The sequence below is a fragment of the Oncorhynchus gorbuscha genome, linkage group LG16 (genome assembly GCF_021184085.1).
Source record: "Oncorhynchus gorbuscha isolate QuinsamMale2020 ecotype Even-year linkage group LG16, OgorEven_v1.0, whole genome shotgun sequence".
In the NCBI taxonomy this organism is placed as follows: domain Eukaryota; kingdom Metazoa; phylum Chordata; class Actinopteri; order Salmoniformes; family Salmonidae; genus Oncorhynchus; species Oncorhynchus gorbuscha.
The window spans coordinates 10,476,605-10,483,846 of record NC_060188.1 but is presented as its reverse complement, the minus strand read 5'-3'; the positions used below and the strand labels follow the sequence as shown (position 1 = coordinate 10,483,846).

Genomic DNA, 7,242 nt, shown 5'->3' with positions numbered 1-7,242 from the left:
CTACTACAATAAGCCAAATCGAACCGATAGTGTTTTGGCACTGTTCAATGTGAGCGCATTCACTTTTCTGATGTGTCAGTGTGTAATTCGCTTTCTTTCTATTCTCTTCCTCTTTCTGTGCAAAAGTACTGTAGTAAAATCCAGGTCAAGTCAACATATTCAAACCCCACTCTTCAGTGCATTAGTATGATAACATGTCACAAGGTTGTGTTTCAAATGTTTGCATCTCTAAAATCTCCCAGTCTCAGCTGCACGCCAGGCTGTGCTGTGCACCTCTTATGGTTTCACTTTAGTGACTTGTGGCTGACCTGGGAAAAGTTTCTGGACCACACAACAGGGTTAAGGTGTCAATCTTGGTATTTGAGTACACTGACCTGGTTAGTGATGACAAAGGCCAAAACAACACCTACACATATGATGATTACATCGACATTATGGAACAAAAACACTTCCTTAAGTGGAAGTTGGATACTACTCTCCGTTTCTAACGTTGTTTAGGTTGTAAAGGAAATAACTGACCTTTGCTTTCTTGTGGCATATGAGCAATAGGCTTTGTAATATACTAGCACACAGGAATGCGGGTACAATAACCATGTTTATCTGACGTAATTGGTGAAGTGCAAAGTACAGATGACATGTAGTAAATAGTAACAGAGCAGCCCTCGGGCACTACGGGTAAGTATATACATGACTTCTCCCTTTCTTTGGGTCATTTGTTTCTCAAAACCATGTTCTTTCAACTCAGTGTTTCACATTGCAAACAATATGCAAACAAGCGTTGATTTTTTTTCTTGGTAATATAGACATCACAATAGTCATGACATTGTTATTATTAATGTCTTGTCAATGTTTAATTTTTCTTCTATTTTGTTTTTTGTTTGTTTGTCTCTGTTTGAACTACAAACACTGACAGAATTGGCATTCTGATAGGTCTTCCATAACGAGTTAAATTCACTGGTGTGTCAGTGTTTACATTGTTTGGTTTGGTGTTGTTGGTGTTGGAGAACACACAGAGGAGTAGTTTTCTTCCAGGCTGACTCTTGTTTCAGGTTCTCTTTCCACTGGATAAGGTCCATTATGGTTTCTGAGTGTCTCTCTGGGCGTGTTGTGTCTCTGTGTTCCTTCAGTAGATTCTCTCATTTTGTGTTTGTACTATGTATGACCTTGTCTGGTCATGTTTTAAAATCGTTGGTTGCCATTTGTTGTCTTGTCTGTTCCTGACGCGTTCTCCTTCCTTCATGACCAAAAGCTTACATGTGCTTTGGTCAAGGTGGTGTTTTGTCTCTGTTGTCTGCTTGTGAGCCTGTTCCTGATATGCTGATAGAGTCCTGGATTTAACAATCTGTCTGACTTCAAAATCTTTGTCTGCAGCCTCCTTCCCATCAGTAGGTGTGCAGGTGAGAGACCTACTCCATCCAGGGGTGTTTCTTTACTCAATGAGAGCTAAGTATTCACTTTGTAACAGCCTTATTCTAAAATTGATTCAACAGTTTTCCATCATCAATCTAAACACAATACCCCAAAGAAAAAAAAGAAAAAAATCTAATATTTTTGGAAATGAAATGAAAACTGAAATCACATTTACATAAGTATTCAGACCATTTACTCAGTACTTTGTTGAAGCACCTTTGGCAGTGATTACAGCCTCGAGTTCTTGGGTATGAAGCTACAAGCTTGGCACACCTGTATTTTGGGAGTTTCTCCCATTCTTCTCTGCAAATCTTCTCAAGCTCTGTCAGGTTGGATTGGAAGTGTCGCTGCACAGCTATTTTCAGGTCTCTCCAGAGACGTTTGATCGGGTTCAAGTACAGGCTCTGGCTGGGCCACTCGAGGACATTCAGAGATTTTCCCGAAGCCACTCATGCGTTGTCTTGGCTATGTGCTTAGTGTATTTGTCCATTTGGAAGGTGAACCTTCACCCCAGTCTGAGGTCCTGAGCGCTCCGGAGCAGGTTTTCATCAAGGATCTCTCTCTACATTGCTCCGTTCATCTTTTTCTCGACCTTGACTAGTCTCCCAGTCCCTGCTGCTGAAAAACATCCCCACAGCATGATGCTGCCACCACCATGCTTCACCGTAGAGATGGTGGCAGGTTTCCATCAGACGTGACACTTGGTATTCAGGCCAAAGAGTTCCATCTTGGTTTCATCAGACCAGAGAATCTTGTTTCTCATGATCTGAGTCCTTCAGTTTCCTTTTGGTAAACACCAAGTGGGCTGTCATGTGTCTTTTACTGAGGAGTGGCTTCCGGCTGGCCACTCTACCATAAAGGCCTGATTAGTGGAGTGCTGCAGAGATGGTTGTCCTTCTGGAAGGTTCACCCATCTCTAAAGAGGAACTCTGGAGCTCATTCAGATTGACCATCAGGTTCTTTGTCACCTCCCTGACCATGGCCCTCCTCCCCCGATTGCTCAGTCTGGCCAGGTCTAGGAAGAGTCTTGGTGGTTCCAAACTTCTTCCATTTAAGAATGGAGGTCTCTGTGTTCTTGAGCACCTTCAATGCTGCATAAATGTTTTGGTACACTTCCCCAGACCTGTGCCTCGACACAATCCTGTCTCTGAGTTCCAAGGAAAATTCCTTCAACCTCATGGCTTGGTTTTTGCTCTGACATGCACTGTCAACCTTGAGACCATATATAGGCAGGTGTGTGCCATTGCCAAATCATGTCCAATCAATTGAATTTCCCACAGGTGGACTCCAATCCAGTTATAGAAACATCTCAAGGATGATCAATGGAATGGAGCTAAATTTCACATCTCATAACAAAGGGTCTGAATTTGTTATGTAAATAAGGTATCTGTTTTAGTTTTTTTAATACATTTTCAAGAATTTCTAAAAACATGTTTTCGATTTGTCATTATGAGGTATTGTGTGTAGATTGAGAAGAAAAATAAAATGAATCAAATTTATAATAAGGCTGTAACGTAACAAAATGTGGAAAATGTCAAGGGGTCTGAACATTTTCCAAATGCACTGTATGTGGGGTGGTAGGTAGCCTAGTGGTTAGAGCGTTGGTGTCACGCCTTGGTCTTAGTATTTTGTGTTTTCTTTATTATTTGTTCAGGCCAGGGTGTGACATGGGGTTATTGTATTGTCGTATTGGGGTTTTTGTAGGCATTGGGATTGTGGTTGATTAGGGGTGTGTCTAGTATAGGCTTGGCTGCCTGAGGCGGTTCTCAATCAGAGTCAGGTGATTCTTGTTGTCTCTGATGGGGAACCGTATTTAGGTAGCCTGGGTTTCCCTGTGTATTTCGTGGGTGATTGTTCCTGTCTCAGTGTAGTGTTCACCAGATAGGCTGTATTTAGGTTTCACGTTCCGTTTGTTGTTTTTGTTTCTATAAGTTATTTCATCTATCGCTTTTGTTTTTCTTCATTAAAGAAATGAGTAACCACCACGCTGCATTTCGGTCCGACTCTCTTATGACAAACGAAGAACGCCGTTACAGAATCACCCACCACACTCGGACTGAGCAGCGTGTTAACAGGCAGCAGCGAAGGGAGGACGTTTTGGACAGCAAAAGCATGGAGTATACGACGTGGGAAGAAATAGACAGGTGGGCGGCCGACCCAGAGAGAATGCCGGAGCCCGCCTGGGATTCGCTGGAGCAGTGTGAAGAGGGCTATAGGCGAATGGAGTCGAAAAGAAAGACACGGCGGTGCAGAGCTAAACCCGATAGTCACCCCCAAATATTTATTGGGGGAGGGCTCAGGGAGAGAGTAGCAGAGTCAGGAGTCAGACCTGAGCCTACTCTCCCTGTTAATCGTGAGGAGCAGCGATATAAGGACTTCTGGTCTTGGGAGATGATATTAGACGGAAAAGGACCCTGGGCTCAGCCTGGAGAATATCGCCGTCCCAAGGAAGAAATAGAGGCGGCTAAAGCGGAGAGGCTCTGGTATGAGGAGGCAGCACGGCGACGCGGTTGGAAGCCCGAAAAGCAGACCAAAAAAATTGTTGGGGGGGGCTTAAAGGGAGTATGGCTATGCCAGGTAGGAGACTTGCTTAAACTCCCTGTGCTTACTGGTGGGCAAGAGAGACCGGGCAGACACCGTGTTATGCTATGGAGCGCACAGTGTTTCCAGTGCGGGTGCATAGCCCGGTGCGGTTCATACCAGCCCTTCGTATTGGCCGGGCTAGAGTGGGCATCGAGCCAGGTAAGGTTGGGCAGGCTTGGTGCTCAAGAGCTCCAGTGCGCCTGCACGGTCCGGTCGAGGCCGAGGTGAGTAAGATATTAAACGTGTTAACCCTCGCAAGGCTGCAGGCCCAGACGGCATCCCCAGCCGCGCCCTCAGAGCATGCGCAGACCAGCTGGCCGGTGTGTTTACGGACATATTCAATCAATCCCTATACCAGTCTGCTGTCCCCACATGCTTCAAGAGGGCCACCATTGTTCCTGTTCCCAAGAAAGCTAAGATAACTGAGCTAAACGACTACCGCCCCGTAGCACTCACTTCCGTCATCATGAAGTGCTTTGGGAGACTAGTCAAGGACCATATCACCTCCACCCTACCTGACACCCTAGACCCACTCCAATTTGCTTACCGCCCAAATAGGTCCACAGACGATGCAATCTCAACCACACTGCACACTGCCCTAACCCACCTGGACAAGAGGAATACCTATGTGAGAATACTGTTCATCGACTACAGCTCGGCATTCAACACCATAGTACCCTCCAAGCTCGTCATCAAGCTCGAGACCCTGGGTCTCGACCCCGCCCTGTGCAACTGGGTATTGGACTTCCTGACGGGCCGCACCCAGGTGGTGAGGGTAGGCAACAACATCTCCTCCCCGCTGATCCTCAACACGGGGGCCCCACAAGGGTGCGTTCTGAGCCCTCTCCTGTACTCCCTGTTCACCCACGACTGCGTAGCCACGCACGCCTCCAACTCAATCATCAAGTTTGCGGATGACACAACAGTGGTAGGCTTGATTACCAACAACGACGAGACGTCCTACAGGGAGGAGGTGAGGGCCCTCGGAGTGTGGTGTCAGGAAAATAACCTCACACTCAACGTCAACAAAACTAAGGAGATGATTGTGGACTTCAGGAAACAGCAGAGGGAACACCCCCCTATCCACATCGATGGAACAGTAGTGGAGAGGGTAGCAAGTTTTAAGTTCCTCGGCATACACATCACAGACAAACTGAATTGGTCCACTCACACTGACAGCGTCGTGAAGAAGGCGCAGCAGAGCCTCTTCAACCTTAGGAGGCTGAAGAAATTCGGCTTGTCACCAAAAGCACTCACAAACTTCTACAGATGCACAATCGAGAGCATCCTGGAGGGCTGTATCACCGCCTGGTACGGCAACTGCTCCGCCCTCAACCGTAAGGCTCTCCAGAGGGTAGTGAGGTCTGCACAACGCATCACCGGGGGCAAACTGCCTGCCCTCCAGGACACCTACACCACCCGATGTTACAGGAAGGCCATAAAGATCATCAAGGACATCAACCACCCGAACCACTGCCTGTTCACCCCGCTATCATCCAGAAGGCGAGGTCAGTACAGGTGCATCAAAGCTGGGACCGAGAGACTGAAAAACAGCTTCTATCTCAAGGCCATCAGACTGTTAAACAGCCACCACTAACATTGAGTGGCTGCTGCCAACACACTGTCATTGACACTGACCCAACTCCAGCCACTTTAATAATGGGATTTGATGGGAAATTATGTAAATATATCACTAGCCACTTTAAACAATGCTACCTTATATAATGTTACTTACCCTACATTATTCATCTCATATGCATACGTATATACTGTACTCTACATCATCGACTGCATCCTTATGTAATACATGTATCACTAGCCACTTTAACTATGCCACTTTGTTTACTTTGTCTACATACTCATCTCATATGTATATACTGTACTCGATACCATCTACTGTATGCTGCTCTGTACCATCACTCATTCATATATCCTTATGTACATATTCTTTATCCCCTTACACTGTGTATAAGACAGTAGTTTTGGAATTGTGAGTTAGATTACTTGTTGGTTATCACTGCATTGTCGGAACTAAAAGCACAAGCATTTCGCTACACTCGCATTAACATCTGCTAACCATGTGTATGTGACAAATAAAATTTGATTTGATTCAGATGTTAATGCAAGTGTAGCGAAATGCTTGTGCTTCTAGTTCCGACAATGCAGTAATAACCAACAAGTAATCTAACTAACAATTCCAAAACTACTGTCTTATACACAGTGTAAGGGGATAAAGAATATGTACATAAGGATATATGAATGAGTGATGGTACAGGGCAGCATAGGCAAGATTCCTTTTTGATACTGTGGCAAAGCTAACTAAAAAGCAGCATTCCCCAAGAGAGGATGACTTGCACTTTAGCAGTGATAAATTCATGAACTTCTTTGAGGAAAAGATTATGATTATTAGAAAGCAAATTACGGACTCCTCTTTAAACCTGCGTATTCCTCCAAACCTCAGTTGTCCTGAGTCTGCACAACTCTGCCAGGACCTAGGATCAAGAGAGACGCTCAAGTGTTTTAGTACTATATCTCTTGACACAATGATGAAAATAATCATGGCCTCTAAACCTTCAAGCTGTATACTGGACCCTATTCCAACTAAACTACTGAAAGAGCTGCTTCCTGTGCTTGGCCCTCCTATGTTGAACATAATAAACGGCTCTCTATCCACTGGATGTGTACCAAACTCACTAAAAGTGGCAGTAATAAAGCCTCTCTTGAAAAAGCCAAACCTTGACCCAGAAAATATAAAAAACTATCGGCCTATATCAAATCTTCCATTCCTCTCAAAGATTTTAGAGAAGGCTGTTGCGCAGCAACTCACTGCCTTCCTGAAGACAAACAATGTATACGAAATGCTTCAGTCTGGTTTTAGACCCCATCATAGCACTGAGACGGCACTTGTGAAGGTGGTAAATGACATTTTGATGGCATCGGACCGAGGCTCTGCATCTGTCCTCGTGCTCCTAGACCTTAGTGCTGCTTTTGATACCATCGATCACCACATTCTTTTGGAGAGATTGGAAACCCAAATTGGTCTACACGGACATGTTCTGGCCTGGTTTAGGTCTTATCTGTCGGAAAGATATCAGTTTGTCTCTGTGAATGGTTTGTCCTCTGACAAATCAACTGTACATTTCGGTGTTCCTCAAGGTTCTGTTTTAGGACCACTATTGTTTTCACTATATATTTTACCTCTTGGGGATGTTATTCGAAAACATAATGTAAACTTTCACTGCTATGCGG

General features: G+C 44.9%; 1 pseudogene; it reads left to right on the top strand.

Moving 5' to 3' along the window:
• LOC123998976 overlaps positions 1–7,242 on the top strand; it is an 899,899-nt pseudogene that overhangs the window by 297,456 nt on the left and 595,201 nt on the right.